We start from the raw sequence: 21,143 nt of genomic DNA, 5'->3' as shown, positions 1-21,143 counted from the left end.
CCCCCTCGGACCCCATGTCATGCACCTGAGAGGCTCCAACCACCCGAAAACTCCTCCGTAACGCTTTCGTAACGCCTCTGCATCACGTTGAAAATGATCTGAAACATCTTGAAATGTCTAAAAAAAATCCTCCTAAACCAAAACCCCTATAAACGCCTCCGTAACGGCTCTGAAACCAGCCTAACATGCTCTGAGACTCCTGAAATGACTCCGAAATCACCTTAAGACCCACTTGGAGCCCATGTAACGCACATGAGACCTTCGGAAACACCCAAAAATGAACCTGTAACCTTCCTTTGCTCACATCTGTAAACACCCCCCGGTCTTGAAATGCCTCCAAAATCCCCCTTAAACCCCCTCGGACCCCATGTCATGCACCTGAGAGGCTCCAACCACCCGAAAACTCCTCCGTAACGCTTTCGTAACGCCTCTGCATCACGTTGAAAATGATCTGAAACATCTTGAAATGTCTAAAAAAAATCCTCCTAAACCAAAACCCCTATAAACGCCTCCGTAACGGCTCTGAAACCAGCCTAACATGCTCTGAGACTCCTGAAATGACTCCGAAATCACCTTAAGACCCACTTGGAGCCCATGTAACGCACATGAGACCTTCGGAAACACCCAAAAATGAACCTGTAACCTTCCTTTGCTCACATCTGTAAACACCCCCCGGTCAGCGTTGCAATAGTTCCTGTCATTATTAAATATTCTTATGCACAATATTGGTTCTGAGTAGCTTTCCCTCTTTTTATGCAGGGCATAAAAAAAGGTGCATAAATTAAAAGTGCATAAAAACCCATGCATAAAAAGAGGTTTTAGTGTACAGTTTTATGAAAAGGTGATACATCACACTTACATAACATTGAAACAAAAACGAGGGTCATTTTTTTCAAATGTCATTTTTTGCCTAGACATTCGTTTAGCCGAGGTAAATGAAAAATTGTTTTTTTAATAGAATTTTTGTAATTTCGTGAATATATTTCGAGGATATACCCCAAGGCATTTAGTTTATGACATGTAAGTTGACCTTAAAAGCCTTTTTTATTTGTGTAATTTAAAGAAATGTTACAAAAAATTGTCCCGATAAGGAGAAAGAATTATAAATAATTTTATTTAAGGAAAATGCCTTCTGTAAACACTCTAATGTAAGCTAGATTGATTATTTTGAAAATATGGCACAAAATTATTGTCGGTAATGTTTAATTTATTGCATAAAATGTCGTGAGAAAATTAAGCATACAGAAATTCGGTTGGTTAAACATCAAAATTGGTTTGATAAAAGCTAAAATAAATTGTTCTGTGTAGAAATAAAGACGTATTCTAATGCCTCTGAAGTATAACTGTATAATACTAGCATTACTAAATGAATTAGAAGACTGCCAGGTGAAAGAACTGCTAGAAAAGTCGGAATTTTTTAACCCTGTTTATTTTAAAGCAGATGTTCATACAAAAATGCATGACATGGTCAAAACATTGGCTTATTTCAATCGATCTAAAGAAATATACATGAGTCATACATTTGAATCACATTCATTTTTATCATGATTTATTTGACAAGAACGCCTATATTATGAAACAAGTAGTTCATGCTAAACATTTGAATACCTTTGGTGCTATTTCTCAAAATGTGAGGCGTCCAATGTATATTATTTCAGCCAGAATACAGTCTAGAAGATATTATTAGCTAGAAATAAACGTAAAAGTAGTAAACGCTGTGATTTATGCAAGTGATACCATTATATTTCATCAAAACAATATTTAAATGCGTGATTTTTTGATGGTTTGCAGCATTTTTTTTTCTGTTAAAAACTTTGTTTTTCGTAGATTTTTAACCTGCACTCGTCCTGATACTTTTATAATAATCTTTTGAAACACTTCCGATGAAAATAACTACAACAAATCTTAATTTGAGAACATTTTCAATATTACAACATGTTGATATAAGATGCATGTAAAATTAATAAGGCAACACTTCCGAAAACGATAAAATTCATGATTGGCAAATCGATCTATAATGCAAATCACTATACAAAATGATTTTGTTGAATATTTTTCGAAATTTGATAGTTTTTATTATAGAATTCTAAAAGCTGTACAATTCGGCTAAACGAATGTCTAGGCAAATTTTCTATTTTTCTTGTATTTTACGGCCAAAAAATAAATAATATATTGTTTCAGCCCATTGGCTCATACAAATTGCCTAGAAGATCTTTCAAAATTGAAAAAGGACATAAAATTATTACAGTTGCGAAAAAATAGAAACAAATGCCTAGGCTAAACGAATGTCTACCACTGTAGACCATACACGAGGAGGACCTGCAAGCACTCGGAGTTTTCGTGCGACGCGTGCTTAGGACGATCTTCGGTGGTATGCAGGAGAATAGTGTGTGGCGAAAAAGGATGAACCACGAGCTCACTGCATTCTACGGCGAATCCAGCATCCAGATGGTGGCCAAAGCCGGAATGCGGTGGGCAGGGCATGTTGCCAGAACGCCAGCCAACAATCTTGCAAAGTTGGTGTTTGCTACTACTGTTCCAGTGGAAGGCGTGGAGCGCAGATAGCACGATGGGCGGACCAGGTGGAGCGTGACTTGGCGAGCATTGGGCGTAGAGGATGGAGAACGGCGCAGCGAGTATTGGCGTATAATTGTTGATTATATATCATCTTAAATGTAATGTTGTGCCAAAAAACATATGTATGTATGTCTCGTTCATTATTTTTTCTTGACTCCATTTTCTTTGCTGAGATATGTCTTGCCTGAATTTCCCACGCGTCAAGATATGCGGGGTACAGAAGACGACAGAGATGGTGCTGACAGAGATTTAAGTCGGGAAGATAGGCATTGTTGTTTGTACCTGCTTGGAACTGAAAAACATCATAGCTATTTTCCTAAACTGTCGATTGATTGGCTTCTTCAACATCAAGTGATTTTCAAAATAATCAAATCAGATGCTTCAATCCTTCATACGTATTATTCCAGCTACAATCAGTCCGAAAAGTGATAAGCATCCACAATGAGCTGGTCGTTCATTTAAATCTACGCGAGATAGCGCGAGATAAACCGACAACCCACACTGAAACCGGGCAAATGAATTTCCTCTTACAACGGATCAATGACAGCGCCAACAGCGGATACCACAAACAAACACACACAGCACAAGTACATATTGTCGTAATTTAGCGCACTTAAATTCCCCTTTCAGCTTTCAGTAAGATTAATGTATCCCTCGCTGTAAACCCGCAAACCACGCCGGCGTCGTCGTTCCACCATTTTGCACTCACATGGCGGCACTATACCCCGGATCCGGAAGCCCAGCAGAGCCTCTCGCCGCATTTCGAATTTGGCTCACCGACCGTTTACCCGGAGCTTAATCGTAGATTAGTCAACTGCGGTTGAACATCTGTGGCCTGTTTCGTTTCACATCTATCTGGTTTTAGATGAGCTCTTTTTTACACGGTTTGTTGCTGAATTCAATGTGTTCCGACTCGGGATTGTTTATTTATGATGAGGATTTCCGTCCGTTATGAATGCTTGCTTCGACATTTCTGGGGTAAGTTGGTAATTTATCGAAAAAGTCAGTTTGAAACGGTTCAGTGTGCGTTCGGAGTTTCGGTTTAATCAGTTTTGAATAATCACTCATAAATAGCTCCATGTTGTATTTTGTTGGTTTGAACAGCAAACAGTAAATGGTTAGAGGGGCTCAATTTGCTTTTGTTCGGTTTCATGAAATACCTCTTCATATTGTTGTGATAGGTGATGGTACCAAGCCGTCAGATGCACTGTTGACCAGAATTAAAAAAGATACAAAATTAAAAGCAGACGCGCCAACTTGGTTAAATTATTGGGGGGGCAAAGCCTGATTTTTCCGGGTTTTTCTTAATTTTTGTATGGGAAAATTGAAAAATCGTCAAATATTGGGGGGGGGGGGCAAAACCATGCTTGTCCCCCTAAGTTGGCGCCTATGATTAAAAGTAAATATTAAGAATTCAATGAAATCACACTATGAGCCATTTTACGAGACGTTTCGGATCAGCTGATCGCTCATTTCATGAATGAAAATTTGACAGGAGGTTGCGCTCAAGCCCGTGAGTGCAAGGGGGAAGACAGCTTTTGCTCTCGGTGCTGATCTTGAGTAGATTTTGAGCAACTCTGAGCAGCTCACTTTGCTCAGCACAACAAAAGCCTTGGCGATACCTAGCTGTACATAGCAACCAAAGGATTTATTTGTTTTCAAAGTGAAAAATATTCGTACCACCTGCAGGATACCCCTTTAGCTAACTTTTTAGTGTTCCTTTATGTTTTTTTTTTCGGTAAAATGTAATAAAAGATAAGTTTGCAAATCTGTGAGCGAATACAGCGCGCAATTTCTTCCAAGAGAAGAAAAAAATCTTGCTTGTGAGCAACGTAAGAAAATGTCTTCCCTGCGAAGAAATTGTACGCCGGAATTTGCCCACTGGCTGGATGTGGGAAAAAAGTGTCTGCTTTAGTATATGTGCTCTGCACTTTGCTTATTTCTTTGCTTATGCGCACAGCCGGGTTTTCGTGCAATCCTGCGTGTGATGATCCTGCGACAAGGTGCCCACCAAAAACTAACTTTCAGATATGCACGTATTAAGCACTTCTCCCACTGCCATCGGACTTGAAGACAGTACTATAGAGACTAGGAAAATTATCTATTTTTGCGGTAATTACGTAACGGTTAGAGCGTAAAGGGAGTGGGAACATGCACAATAGACCTGTTCACTTTGAAACTTTTTTCCTCCGATTCTCCGTGACACATCAAATTATCAATCCACATGCAAAACCAAGTCTTCAGTCCAAAATTGAGCCAAATTGATGAAGATTTAAAGGTGTATCAAATCGATTTTGTGTTTTTTTAGCCGTTTTCACAGAAATTTACTCAGAAATTCACAAAATTGCTCCAAAAAGATGCCGGAGATACCGTTAAGATATAGTTAGAACAATACTCTACAACTTTGCCGAAGACACTACGGTGTTTAAATTGCGTATTTCGAAGTTATTCAACAATTTTAGTTAAAAATCACGAAAAAACACGATATTTTTACGATTTTACATATAAAAGTCATGTAATTTTACATTGTTTTAGGTGACTAAATTAATTAGCGATTACTCTTTTGTGTAACGAACATTTCGTCCATACATCGTTTTTGTGTAGGAATTCGTTTTCATTGACTAATTATCAAAAGTATGTCACGTTGATACTAAAAATCGCACAGAGTTACCAGCACGAATTAAAACAAAGTTACCCATGATTAAGACGTCATGCCATCGTATTCTAATGTCTTTTGATTTAAGTATCAGAAATGGTGCAGATGATAAGGCTCGAGCCTGCGGATCAGAAGGTCCCAGGTTCAAGCCCAATAACTTTTTTTGTTTCTTTGTAGCAGTTAGGATGTTGAATCTGTCATGACTTACACGCAATCTCCCAAAGAATAATGATCGGGACTTGCAAATTAAGCCCATTCCAGGACTAGCTAGATATTTAGTTTATACTTGTTGACAATAAATCGTGTCGACGATATCAGCTGGGCGAAATATTGAGCATCTGTTTGATAATGATCAATTTAGCTAAAACAATTCAATACGATGATGGAACTGCTTCTGGATGCAACATTTTACAGACAACTGTGGGTGGAGCTTACTTGTTATCTATCTACCCACAAATCAGCACAACTACACGATGAAGGGAAACTTCATTCTTACTATGCACTCCATGGTTCCGAAACAATGCTATGATGCCAAATTGCAATGAGATGCAGTGCGTAGTTTCATCAACTTATAAGCAGGATCGAGACGCAAAAAAATGCTATTCCAGGACTCGAACCTTGAATCTTCGAATCCACAATCTCATGCTCAACCAACTGCACCAAATTTAAACTGATGCAGATGAGACAAAGAAGTGTAATGACGTTTAAATCATGGGTAACTTTGTTTTATTTTATGCTGGCAACTCTGTACAATTTGTAGTATCAACGTGACAAACTTTTGATAATTAGTCAATGAAAACGAATTTCTACACTAAAATGATGTATGGACGAAATGTTCGTAACACATAGGAGCAATATCTCATAAAATTAGTCACCTAAAACAATGTAAAATTACATGACTTTTACATGAAAAATCGTAAAAATATTGTAATTTTTGGTGATTTTTCAAAGAAAATTGTTGAATAACTTTGAAATACGCAATTTAAACACCGTAGTGTCTTCGGCAAAGTTGTAGAGTATTGTTCTAACTATATTTTAACGGTATTTTCGGTACCTTTTTGGTGCAATTTTCTGGATATTGAAGTACATTTTCGTGAAAATGCTCGAAAAAACACAAAATCGATTTGATACACCTCTAAACCTTTATCAATTTGGCTCAATTTTGGACTGAAGCCTTGTTTTTGCATGTGGATTGATAATTTGATGTGACACGGGTAGGTCAAAAAAAGTGAACAGGTCTAATACCCAATTTTTGTATGAAAAAGTTCCCCCGATGGAATATTTCGATGTTGGGCTTGAATGAAAGCTGGTAGCGTCAACTTTCACGTAGCGTAAAAATTAGCGATGCCCATTTTTTTGTAATAAATTTGTTCTACCAGACACACCGTGAGCATTACATTGAAACAAAATTAACTACAAAACACAAAAAAGCATTAAACTTTGATCTTGGAATGTTTATAAATACGGTAAATATCAAGATCAAAATTTGATTTGGTAGATCTTACACCGCAACGCACCATTCTTAGGTGATCTACCCACGTTACGGGTGAAGAAAGTTCTCCAAGAATATCTCTAGAAAAGCTTTCATGGGCTTCATCAGAAATTCTTCAACAAATTCTTTTAGAAATCAACACAAAAATTATTGCAGGGAATCAACGTATTTTTTTTCAGAAATACTTTTAGCGAATCCTTCAGAAAATCAAAAGTTCAGAGTTCTTTCAGAAATTTCTCCGAGTATTTCTTTGAAACATTTTCCGCAGGCTTCTTCAGATTCCTTAGTTTCCTTACATTAGTTTCCTTAAGAAATTCTTCCAAGGATTCCTTCAGAAATTTTCCTGAGAATTCCCAGAGAATTTTTTTTATGTAATTCCTCCATAGATTTCCACAGGAATGGTTTAAAATATTCCTCCTGGAATTTTTTTCAGTTGTTCTTCCAGAGATTGCACAAAAATTGCTGGAATAACTGAATTTAAGAATTGGAAGAACCCTTGATGGAATTTCTAAAAAAAATCCTTGGCGGATTATCTAAAAGAGATTCCTAGAAGATTTTTTTATTCTTGATAGTGTTCTGATCCTGAACAACATCAAGAAGCAATTTCTGAAGTTATCTCTGGAAGAATTCGAGAAGAGAAAGAGTATCTGGGAGAATACTTGAATAAACTCCTCTTTCAGAAAAACATCACGAGTCTTCTAGAGGAACTCCTTCAGTAATTCTTTTTTTTTCTTGAAGGGACCTCCGTAAAGATGCATGGAAGAACTAGAAAACCCTCTGCTGATATTTATTGAAAAAATTCTTTAAAAATGCCATGGAATATATTATGGAGTAATATCTTCTGGAATTGCTGAGAGAATCTTTGGTAACACCTCCACCACCGGAAAATTTTCGAAAGAATGTATCCTATGCAATTCGTGGAGGAATATTTGGGGAAGCTTCTGGAAAACCCCTGAATGAGCTTCCAGAGAAATCTCTTGAGAGTTTTCTAGAGAAATTTCTAAATTAATGCCTAAGAAAATTCCTGAATATATAGAGTTATATCTGAAGGAATCTCTAGAGAAATTACAACAATAATTTCTGAAGGGGTTCCTGGAAACTTTTCTGAATTCTAAAGGAAGACCCTATAGGAGTTTTTGAAAGAATCTCCGAATCTCTGTGAGGAAAACTTCCAGAAACTGCATCTTTTGAAGAAGTTTTTTAAGGAATTTCTTGAGGAATCCCGAGAGAAATTCCTTGAAGCATTTACTCCTTATTTCTATTTGTTAAAACTTTTTGCTATTTTCGGCGGATATGCAAAACGTTCGAACTAAAAGCTCCTACTGTTATATCGTCAGCAAACATTTCCAACAAGTCTGCGCCCTTAACGTTCTTCAGAATCGAATTTACTGCCAGCAAGAAGAATGTTACTGCCAGAACGGAGCCTTGAGGGACTCCGTTTTGTATTTTTTTCAGCGAGGACGTATGCCCGCTGTAATAAACTCTGAATGTGCGTTCTTCGAGAAATTTCCAGCAGAATTTGGCCATTCTTCCACCGACATTGGCTTCACACAATCCTTCAAGAATCAGCCGACGCCAAGTTCTGTTATATGCCTTTTCATTATCTAAGAACAACAGTTCAGCATGCTGCTTGTTTGCCACCGCTCTTCGTCTAAATCGTTCAATTTGAAGTCAGCTTGTTGTTGACCAAAGATATCCATTTCTTACAATAATGCCTCCATCAGCCTTCTGTTTATCATCCGTTCGAAGATCTTTCAGACAACGCAGCTGGAGAGATGAATGGGATGTAGGTTGTAGGGATCATTAGGTTTTTTTTCAGGTTTTGGGATTAGGATGAGCAATGCTTCTTTCCATGACGATGGAAACACGTTGGAAGTCCAAACATAGTTGTAAGAATCTAACAGTTTTCTTTTTACAAAGAACAGAAGGCGCTGAAGCATTACGTTATGCACGTCATCTGGATCTGGAGATGTGCCACTGAGTTGATCTGTTTAATAAAGAAGTTCAGCTAATCTTCTTCGTGCATTCTGATTCTTCTGAAGATAGGTGAAGGAGTGAAGTATTCACTCTGGTTTTCCTTTGACGAAATTGTTCATCAAAAGTTGCGTCTGAAGATGCTTTCTCAAAGTGCCGGGATGCTTGGTGATCTGTTGTGAATTGGTGTTTGAATGTACAACCATTTCCCGCTGATCGTACGTAATTTTGCCACATATTATTAATAGGTGTTAACTCATTGATAGATGATACATATTCTTCCCATGACTTCCGTTTTTCTTCAGCAATGATTTTCCTTGTCTCGTTCCGAGTTTTACTGGAATTCCGTATGAATCGCTGCCAGTGAATCAAAATTCAAGCATCGCGCAACAATAACGACAATGTCGCAACCTGAATTTGTTGCGACATTCTACCCAATGCGACATAGGTTTGTCCCAACTTTTACAGAATAGGATAAAGATCATGCAGCACGAGTTTAGCGATTCTGAGGCCTTGCATTGTGATTTTCGAGCGGTAACATCGAGTCGGTAAACACTGCAACGCTGCTGAAGATGTGTCATCAAAAAGTTTCGATTTTGGGTTGGTAATTATTGATTATTCACGAGTTGAAAAGTACGCAACAAAATCAGCTTCCGTTTTGTCTGCAACAAAAAAATTCGAGATCATGTCATTATCTGTTACCGGTTGGGATAAAGAGTAATCGCTGCGCCTTCTTTGTTGCTTGTTTTGTGCCTCTTTTGTCTGACAATTCTCTTCACTGATCGCTGCAAATTCTACACTATCTCTATCTGAACCTTTTCGTTTGCATAGCCCAAGATATTTTCTTCGCTCAATTTTACTTCTTATAGGGCTATTATGTTAGGAAGATGTTTATTCACTAAGAGTTGTAGTTCAGCGAGCTTTGCCCGCGCACTATTACACTTCCATTGAACTGTGAACGCGTTTTAGATGCGCGTCCGTAGTCTCCAGTGCTAGACGTCTCATCTTCCAGAAAGAATAGCTCCGATTCTGGAATATGGGACGGTGTAATTTCTAGAAGTAACATTATTGCAGTTGAAGTAGTTGAGTCGGATATGAGTCTGACTCAGAAATATTGACTGTGTTCTCAGGAATTACAGTACATTTAGATCAACCTTTCCTTGAGCGTTTGAGACAGCGCACTCAGATGACTCTTCTGCAAAGTCAACTGTTTTGGTGATGATTTTTTGGGGTATGACTTTATTTTCCAGAGCACGAATGTAGGTATCCCTGCTCTCAATCTTTTTCGACAGCTCTTCGATGGTTTTAACATAGCGTTGCATCATTTTTTCCATCTTTAGCATCATTTCTTCGATTTCGTGGTTCTTCTCTTCTAAACTGTAGTACGAACTGGGTGGTAGATGATGGCTACAAGTACAGCGATCATCTGACGGTTCGCTGCAGTATCGACTACTACAACAGCAGGTACCAGGTAGAGAAAGAAGCAGCTAGGCTACGGCCAATCGCTCGCAGGTGAAAGACCTGCGAATGAAAGAAGGTGACTTCTACGCCGAGGTATTTGGAGAGGCGCTCCACCATGAGCGAAACCTACTCGGTTTAAGCGGTACATATTGAGCTGGTAGCGGTGCTCCTGCGTGCGTGCGATGCGACCGTGCCTAGATGCGACCCCGGGCCACCACATTTTAGGGGCCCCCACAAAAACATTTTTCAGTTGCTAACATTAGCTTCATTTTTCATATTGCTCAAGTACTGTTCGAAAAAAAAAGGAAAAACATTTTTGGTCATCTCTCCGAGGGGCCTCCACATCCGCTCGGGCCCCGGACATCCACAATCCTTAACCCGTTAACACCCAAGGTGTTTCACAATTTAAATCTTCAAATAAATTTGTTATCAAAGGTCAAGTTCCAATAAAATAGGTATGATTTGATGAAAAAAATGGAAGTCTATGGTGTAGTTCCAAAAAAATTCTTCATTGTAGGTCCTCAATATCTGATAATTTTCTCGAGTTCTACTTCAGCACAACTTCTGCAGCTCTAAACAAGTGAGAGAGATGATAACCACTCAAAAAGAATAGAAAAAGAACTTATAAATTGGGGCAGAAATATAACCCGATAAACGCCAAAAAGTAAGCAATACATGGTTCTTGTAATTTCATGTAGTTTCCACTGCAGTGTTCAACTTTTCTCATTTTTTAGCAAATCAAATCTAGACTAACATTTGAAAAGGGCGGAACAACCATTGCAAATTCTCACTTGTTCCGTCCCTCCTGGGCGTATTTCAATATTTTTATGCAAACTTTTCCCGTTAACAGATAGAGGGGAGTCAGATCTATCTGTTACTGGTAAAAGATTTTATTAATAATGGGAGGTAAGCCAAGGAGGGACGGGAGAAGCAGAAATTCGAAATGGCTGTTACGCCCTTTTCAAATGTTGGTCTAGAAATAAAGAGAACTCACTATGTGTGGCATAAGCAAACGTTAAAATACTTTAGAAGTTAGATTTTACACAGATAATTATTTCCAGTAAAATAATTGAGTTTTTCCTTCAGCACCCCACAAACTCACCATACGTAATCTTTTCAGAAATTTTTATATTTAAAAAAGAAAATCGTGTTAAGTACTGTTCCATTTAATTTGTCTCCTTTGATAGATGCGTATTTCGACCTCAACTATATGGTCGCCTTCGGTGTCTCGTATTTACAGGTATTCTACTAACACGCCCAGGTTCATCATCATTTCATGTTGTGATATAAAATTTCAACCAAATATACTCTACACGGCTTCTCCACTTATGTTTGTACTACCCCATGATTGTTTATTCGTGAACAATATGTGAATTTTATGGTGTTATTCTGGGCACTATCAAAGTTGCATCGAAAAGATAATATGAAATCCCTGCATGCATCCCGGGAGGATATACAGAAGGACTTCTGAGAGTCATATCTGGTAGAGTTCTGAGGGAGTCTTAACTGAAAGCTTGGTAGGAATCCCTGAAAGAATCACAGAAGAAATCCCGGGAGGAATTGCTGTATAAATCCCGAGCGAGGATCCCGGCTCATAGTAATAATTCCATTAGGATTCTCTGAATATGTTTCGACAGAACACTTTGAAAGTATACTAAAATGAATCTGTGAAGTAATTCCAGAAGAAATCCGTGAAAAAATGCTGGGTAAAATTTCTGAAAGAATCCTTTCAGGATTTTCTAAAGCAATTCTGGCAGAAATCCCTGAAGTTATTCCTGAAGGAATCCCGTAAAGAATACCTGATGTATTCCTTAGAGAGATCATGACAGGAATGCCGGCCAGAAGCTGAGCAGGCATTCCTGCAAGAACCATAGAAGATGTCTCTATGATCTAGGGTTGCCTGAAAACAATCTCGGAAGAAACATATGGGTAATTCTCGCTGAGACCGGCCCACTATTTACACCTTGTCTTCAAAAATGTTTAAGGTGCCGATTTTCTGAAAGCCCTCGCTAAAAAGTAAGAAAAATGCATTTGGTTACTCAAATTGATGGACCCCCCGTTAGTTAGAACCACAACAATTTTTGCAGACCCCTCGATTTTGGTCAAATGGTGGTTCACTTAAACCGTTATAACTCGAAAGTTTCTCCAAAAACCACCTCAAAACGAATTGTTGTTGAAAAGAGGAAAGATAGAGCTACTATTTACAATAATAAAAAGTTGGGTCGGCCATATTGATTTTGGCCGCCATCTTGGATTTTTATACCAAAACATTTATTTCACTATGAGGGCAACCACCGATTTTCAAAATTTTTGCATCAATTGAAAGCTAAGACATTTATACATGACATATAAAAAAATTAGAGATGTCTTTTTCTTCTTTCAAAAGTTATCTGCCGTTTTGTAAATCATGCCACTTTTGCGCACTGGACCCAGTGCCGGCTGTTTACATAAATGCAGCGTGTTTTCGCAGTGTTTACGAACACGAATTTAATTTCTGAACCCACTAATGGAAAGCTGAAGGTTTGAGCTTTTCAAAACACTAAAAAAAGTTATGAAAGCAATGCCCGCATCCAATGATGCAAATTATCACCTCACTAGTGCTCATCACAACTCATCAACTGTATATTTATCGCGTGCGATTGAACTGTGCACTGATCAGCGATGACCAGCAGCAAAGAGGTGGCAAAACGAACATGATGTAAATCACAAACGATTTTGCCCACATCTGACTGTGCCGCCACACGCTCGCCCGAACAGCCGAACCATACCGAATAGGTTGGTTTGCGAAGCTACGGCACGAACGCTCGACACGCACACAGAAGCAACATTCGCATGTACCGATACCATACTAATAAAGCTTCCAGTCAACGATGCTTCGTGATAAGCTGTCGAAAAGCATCGAAAGCGATGAAAAGAGATGCTTGGCTAGAACGCAACGGCTCAACGGCGAAAAGGAAGAGTCAACTATGCTGATCAGTATTGAGTCCGTTCGTGGGCTACTCGTATGGGAGGTTGATTGAATAAAGCGAGGATGGGTGAAAACGTATTCGTTGTCGAAAGCAAATCGCATCATTTCGCGAATGTTTTCATCAAATAGCAAGATTGCCCGCATCATTGAGAAACAGTCAAAAACGGAAACGAACCTCCGATTTGGCCAAATTTTGCGGCACGCGCCTTTGTGTATACATGCTGGCGTAAACTCGGATGCTATTGCATGTCGTTGCCGGTACGCATGGAAATGTATGAGGAAAACGTGGCTTAATTTACAAAACTGCAGATAACTTTTGAAAGAAGAAAAAGACATCTCTAATTTTTTTATATGTTATGTATAAATGTCTCAGCTTTCAATTGATGCAAAAATTTTGAAAATCGGTGGTTGCTCTCATGGCGAAATAAATGTTTTGGTATAAAAATCCAAGATGGCGGCCAAAATCAATATGGCCGACCCAATTTTTTATTATTGTAAATAGTAGCTCTATCTTTCCTCTTTTCAACAACAATTCGTTTTGAGGTGGTTTTTGGAGAAACTTTCGAGTTATAACTGTTCAAGTGAGCCACCATTTGACCAAAATCGAGGGGTCTGCAAAAATTGTTGTGGCTCTAACAAACGGGGGGTCCATAAATTTGAGTAATCAAATGCATTTTACTTACTTTTTTAGCGAGGGCTTTCAGAAAATCGGTACCTGAAACATTTTTGAAGACAAGGTGTAAATAGTGGGCCGGTCTCAGCGAGAGTTACCCATATACTTTTTCATTTTTTTTTCGGGAGGGATCCCTTAAGGAATAACAGCAGGAATCATGGAAGGAATCTTTGAAGGTATTCCAGCACAAATCCCTGAAACAATGCAGAAAAGAATAACTAACAGAATCCTTTCAGGATTTTCCAAAACAACGCCTGTGGGAATCCCTGAAGAGAACTCCGGAGCAATCTATACAGCAATCTCGAAAGCAATATCTGAGGGAATCTCGGGAATAAACCTGAGAAGATTCTCGAAAGGAATGCCTGAAGAAATCCAGGAAAGAATTCCTGAAGGTATCTCAAAATAGAACCTCAGCTCATCTCATCTCAATTCTTCACCATATTATCTAGCCTCTACCTTACTGTCTTCTTTGCCCTCTATTCCAACCCTCTATCCTACGCTCTATCATAACCTTCAACCCTACCATCTGTCCTACCCTCTAAACTATCCTCTACTTTAACCATTGCCTTATCCTTTACCGTACCCTCTAGTCTATATTGTGCTTAATCGAACCATCTACCCTACTCTCTACCCTAACATTTTTCCTACCCTCAAACCTACTCTCTATTCTACCCTTCTCCCTACCGTCTACCCTATCCTCTACCCTAACCTTCCACTCCACTTCCTCTACTCTATCATTCACCCAAACCCTCTACCCGACCGTCTGCTCCACCTTTTATCTTACCCGTTACCCTACTGTAACAGTCATGAAATCGAACGTTTACTGTGTATACCTCATATCACCGTCCAAATTGAATTTCTAAATGAATTTTTAGTACAAAAGCTCACAAGTGCTCGGATAACCGAGTGAACTCGAGTGAACGAGCAAAATCTTATAATATTTGCAAAGGAGATTGTAGGCGTGAAGACTCCACCAGAAACAACTACCTGCAATAGCGTAACTTTACTAAGCGCCGGTGTATTAGAGATCGCGTGATAACGATGATAAAGAAATGACACATCAAAAACGAGACAGACAATCAGATGTAGGTTTGAGGTTTCATTGGAGGAAAGAGGACAGATCCTGGGGATGAAACCCAAAGCGATTAACTTCCGCCAAAGATCGCGTAGGTATTAGTTACTTATAAGGCCAAATGGGTCCATCTTATTCTCCTCGCTTGAACAACTCGGTCACTTCTAAAGTTCGCTCAGAACCATCCAGACGTAGTCTACCAGGCGTTTTTAAGTAGTGAAGCCAAAGAAAAGGCAAAAGGCAAGTTTTAGCGTGACCGGCTTAGAGCTGTAGTGAGAGCGACTAACTAGTGATTAACTAGAGATTACCTAGTGAAGTAAGGAGAAACAAGATTATCGGGAGTGTTACAAGGTGAATTCTGAGGTGTTCAGAACACCTTGAACGTAGGTAAATCGATGGTTCTGTGTATAGTCAAGATGGTACTAAACCTTAGATTAATCTTTGCATAGATAGTGTGACATCCCGAAACCATAGCAGACAAGATCTCGTATTTCCGAAGATCGACACAGAGAAAAGGTAAAGATTTGTTATGTCAGTAGAAAACGGTGTGTTTTAATATGGTGTGTGTGGGTGGCTCAGCCACACCACGTGGCTTTTTTGTGTCTTCGTTGGTTTTTTCCGTGCTAGATAACCTGCGGGCCCTCTCCACGTGCCGTGGAGGGACGATTAGATCCAGAGGTCGTTTCAAGCTGGTTTGGATCGTCTACGAAGTGCGCGGAGGCAAAAGTTTAGGGGATTCGCAACGTGGATGATCAGAAGAACATCTCCCCCTTCCGATTCGGCAGAGGCCGTAGGTCGATCGAGCAACGATCGCGGAAGATCCCCCGTGATCCCGGACATAAGCCTCGTGAACTGAATCTACAGCGCGTATCCGAAAAGAAGATTAGTAGACCCATCGTGGAGACCACGTACGCATCACCCACGCGACACGTGTGAACAATCCAAGGCGTCGAGAAAACCGGGGTCTAGCGAAGACCATCAAGCTAGGAGCGCAGCATCGAGAAGAGCACAGGAGCATCATCATCGGCCGCAACGGAAAACAGGTACCTGTAGTGATAAGCCACGAACAAACACACCGAACGATATAGGGATAGCTAGGTTTAGGTAGATTGTGAGTACCAATAAACGTGATACCAAATTGATCCCTAGCGTCGATTGCGAAATATTAGTGGTGGTTCGTTTTATTTTGAGCGAGGAGAGTTTTGATTAGATTTTTTAATTATTGCGTTCGTACAGGTTTGAGAGTTAAGGTCGGTATTTCGTTGGCGAGAGCTAAGTGTGAGTAGATTGAGTACTCGGGAAATCGAATCGGGAATCCGGTAAATTGAGAACCTGCCCTGAGTGTCTCTCTCGGGTTTGTCGGGCTCAGACACACAGTATTGGCATCCTTGTAGTCTGCATGGTTGGCGCTTAAGCTGGTACTGGAATTGATGTTCAGTTAAAAACACCCTCACTTTACACTACCATCTACCCTTTAGATACGCATATTGCATGGTATTATAGCTCAAACTACCATTCCGTGACCACTAAATTGGGTATGGTCCGCCTTCTTGGGTTTCAAAATGGCGTCGGATATTCATTTTTGAGTTCTACTCATGAAGCCCGATCGATAGATACCCATATTGCATGATTTCATAGATCAAACTCTCATTCTGTGGCCGCCATCTTGGATATGGGCCGCCATCTTGGATTTCGAAATAGAGTCAAATATCGTTTTTTGACTTCTACTCATGAAGCCCAATCGATAGATACCCATATCATAGCTCAAACTACCATTCCGCCATCTTGGATATAATCCGCCATCTTGGATTTCAAAATGGCGTGAAATATCGATTTTTTACTTCTGCTCATCATACCCGATCGATAGATACCCATATTGCATGGTATCATAGCTCAAACTACCATTCCATGGGCGCCATCTTGGATATGATCCACCATCTCTGATTTCAAAATAGGGTCAAATATCGATTTTGACTTCTACTCATGAAGCCCGATCGATCGATACCCATATTGCATGGTATTATAGATCAAACTGCCATTTCATGGCCGCCATATTGGATATGATCCGCCATCTTTTATTTCAAAATGGCGTCGGATATTCATTTTTGAGTTCTACTTGTGAAGCCCGATCGATATATACCCATATTGCATAGTATCTGAAGCAGCATTGTCGTAAAAAAGTATATATTCTGGAGCTTTGACCGCCATCTTGGAACCTAAGCCGCCATCTTGAATTTAAATATCCTTGCTACCACCTCCACATCTTAAGGAATGTGTATACCAAATTTGATTGAAATTTCTTGGCGCATTTCAGAGTTATGCCTATGTTCCGGCATACATATATACAATACATACATACATACATACATACATATAAACATACAAATAGACAAACATACAAACATACAAGCATATAAACATACAATCATACATACATCTTGTTTTGTTTGTATTGATTAACAACTCTGCCGAAGAAATGAACTGTAAATTGAACCGGGTTACGTACAAAAGGCTGAATCACATAAGGCTGAATGATCAAAAGGCTGAAACACATAAGGCTGAATGATCAAAAGGCTGAAAGCATCAAAAGGCTGAAAGATATCAAAAGGCTGAAAGATATCAACATGTTGAAAAATTTTGAAAGTTGTAGAGAATCGAATTAAATGACATTTTGGACATTTATGGCTAATCTATTGGTCTTTGATAAACATTTGACTCGACTTGAAAATGATCATAGGAAACAAAAGAATTTTTGCTCGAAAGCAAGCATGGGAAAACTCATTCGCTCACCCGAATGCCGGCGATGCAAAATAGCAGAAAGAACGCCAACAACCCAATGCTGAGTGAGAGCTCGGCGCACTAGGAACGAACGCAACACGAACGGCTCGTCACCGACGCCACCGAAGCGAATCAGGAGAGAAACAAATGGGGTGCGAAATGAAGCTTGCATCGGTGTATACGACAAGTACGTTCGCTCTCTCAACTACCGAGTGGCATTCAGCTGATTGAATCAAAACGCACTCACTGATTCAATTCCCAGTACTGAATGCTTCCACTGAACGCCAAATGAACGTTTTAATATGAATGCTCTCGCACCCGACTCAGAACGCAAACATTCGTTCAATCTTGGTTCGTTCGCCTTCGGCACTCAGGTTCGGTAGTGATTCATTCGGCCGTCGTTGCTTGCGTCGCTCGGTGCTCGGCGATTAGAAAGAATGGGCAATGAAAGTGGAAAGATTTTGCTTGGCTGGGGGAGAAGGACACTCGCATCAGATTGTGCGTGGATGTGAGTGAGGGATACGCAATAAATTAATGATTTTTTCCCATCCTTGCTCGAAAGTACATTTGGTCAAACGGCCATTTGGTCAAAACCCATTTTACGGAAGAGGAAGTAGGGGAAATTACCTATTCTCGGCCGTTTTGTTCACTTCGTCTTTGGGGGTTTTTTAAAACCTATTGAACTCAGAGTTGGTCTCAAATCCTTCCCAACTAAGCTGAATTATGTGGCCAAGTTTCAGGCAATTTGGCTGACAAAAACCCCCATGACGAAGAGAACAAACCTGCCGATAATACCCATTGTCACCCTATATGACATTCAATCGATTTGACTATTCATCGAATGGACATCTGGTCACGTGAGCTATCTCTAACTGATGAAAAGACATTCAAGTGGAACATAATCTTATGGATTTCGGTATCATAATGTCTATATTATTGTACTTTCTTCAGTATCATATCGGCCAATACCCCGTTAATACTAAACTATTTTAGCTCAAATTGACAAAGGATTTCGCCAACAATTTATTTCCACTCGTTTGAAGTATTATGTGTGTCAACTCGGAAAATAGGTTGAATGAGTCTTAGATGTAAGCAATTGTTCGGGTAATTCGGGTAATAAGCGGTAGTTGAGGCAAAAACTATTGTACCTAACTGTTGCTCAAAAATGTTTGAACTTTGTTCAGTTCTAAATTTATAACGCGTGCGAGCTCTAAATTGAACACTAGCGAAATCCACGAAACTAAAATGGCCATACCTCCACCATGTTTCCACAGATTTCAAACATTTTGAGCTCATTAGATTCAGAAATTCTTCTGCTATTGGAACCATATCTGAGCGTACCAGTCCGGTCAACATGGGTTTTGGAAAATCCGGATTTCCAATCATATGATTTAATACAATACAGTAACGGAGTTATTGACATGAATTATCGAAAATCATAAAATTGCCTAAACCAATAGAGTCTGATCATCGGTCCATCAGTTGGCCATTCCTGATAAAGTTTCTCAAGGAACTCCGGGTGACTAAACAGGTTTATTAGCATCACATATCGACAGAAACTATATCCCCCAATGTTGTGCGCATAAGAATGCAGAATCGAATTGCAACACAGGAGTGTGAACGCGTTCAATTTGCATTGAAGTTCATACTCGGCACACTGCGATCAAATATGTATATTTGAACATGCAAATTGAACGCGGCATGAAATGGATAGAACTGAACCCGTAGCATGCTGACTAACATGTTACCCTGGTATCTGTGATACTAAAATGGTCATATTTGCGCCATTTCAATTTTGGCAATCTTTTGGGCTAATTCTTCTTTTATTGAAGAGTGAACCAGTCCGACCATCGTGTGTTTCAAAAAATCTAAATTCCTGGAGCTGTTTTTCAATATCCGAGATCACAATGTCGTACCAAAGGATCTATGATGCATTTCCCTGTGACATAACATAATAACGACCAAACATGTAGATGCGGCACAAGGTTCTAGTCCTAGGAAAGAAGGACACATAGGATTTAATGATGAAGATAAGCGCATGGGAACTCAGAGTCGAATGGGAACCGAGCGGGCGCTCTTAAGCAGCAAAAGCTCTGACTGGCAAGTTCAATGCTCTGTCGACCAAAAATTTCAAGTGCTCAGTTCATTTTTGGCTCACGTTCTGTTCGAATACAATACTGCTTGAAAGAATAGCCTATTTTATAAGAAGGAGAAACATCTGGTAAAAAGTAAGCAGCTTCAACACCTGAACTTAAATTATGGTTCTTTCAACATTTTAAAAGAAGGAAAACCTTTGATAAAAAAAAAGATTCAGCTATAACATTCAATCACAGTAAGAACAGCCTATGTTCAAAAGAAGGGGAAATCTCCGATGAATCGTTTTTAAGGAATATGCGCACGCAGAAGCTCGCTGCATTTTACACATTGGTAAGAATGCCAACACTGAATATATGCAAATACCTCAAAAGAACAGCCTATTTTTAATAGAAGGAAAAATCACTCACGGGAGAGTTATTAGTATGCAGATATTATCATCAAACTTTTCCGCTTGGTCGTTATGCTGTACTATTTGCGGCCTTACTTACTCTTCCATCAGAGATTTTTCCCGCTTTTTAGATGGCTGTTCTTTCGAGGTAAATGCATAGATCTAGGCTACCTAGTAAACCTCCTTAGCATTAAAATCATTATAACCCATTCGCCTTAGTGGCATTTGAGGCCTGATATCCTTCGGCATAATGACACAGCACCAACGGGAACGACATTTCGGCAAATGCCACTCCGGGGAATAGTATTCCGGAAAATATAATACCTTGTGTAATACCATCTTTTAAATCATTAAACCCTCAGCTCAGATTCTATAGAGTTCATTATTATGCATATTTCAAGTTTTGGAATTTGCCAGCCTTTTGTCATTTCAGCCTTTTGAAATTTCAGCCTTTTGTTACATATCCATAGTTTCAGCCTTTTGTATTCAGCCTTATGTGCATTCAGCCTTTTGAAATTCAGCCTTATGTTACCATCCCATTGAACCATTGTCAAGATTGCTGGGAAATAACTTTTTTTTCGCATTGGAAATGATGCTCAAGGATCGTGACAATATGCATTCTTTGCAGCATCGTTTACGCCTCCTAGTGAACCAGTCACATACTATAGGGCACTGCACTGTTTTGATTTTGTATGGGATTTTGACGTTTCGTGGCCTTGTTGTTTACAAAATGTCTGTAAGAGTGAAAGAGAAGGAGATAATTCCATGCACTGCCCTATAGGGGACTGCATGAAATTCTCTCCTTCTCTTTCACTCTTACAGAAAATTTGTAAACAACAAGGCCAAGAAACGTCAAAATCCCATACAATATCAAAACAATGCAGTGCCCTATATTGTGCACTATGAGCAAGGTATGGTTGTGGAGAACATCTTCTCTGAAGAAAGTATTCTAAAATTTTGCATAATTCTGGAGATATTCACATCCAAAGAACTGTCCTATTTATAGG

The sequence above is a fragment of the Aedes albopictus genome, chromosome 2, assembly GCF_035046485.1.
Source record: "Aedes albopictus strain Foshan chromosome 2, AalbF5, whole genome shotgun sequence".
Taxonomy (NCBI): domain Eukaryota; kingdom Metazoa; phylum Arthropoda; class Insecta; order Diptera; family Culicidae; genus Aedes; species Aedes albopictus.
The sequence above is the reverse complement of the archived record's forward strand: the minus strand, read 5'-3'. Positions refer to the sequence as shown.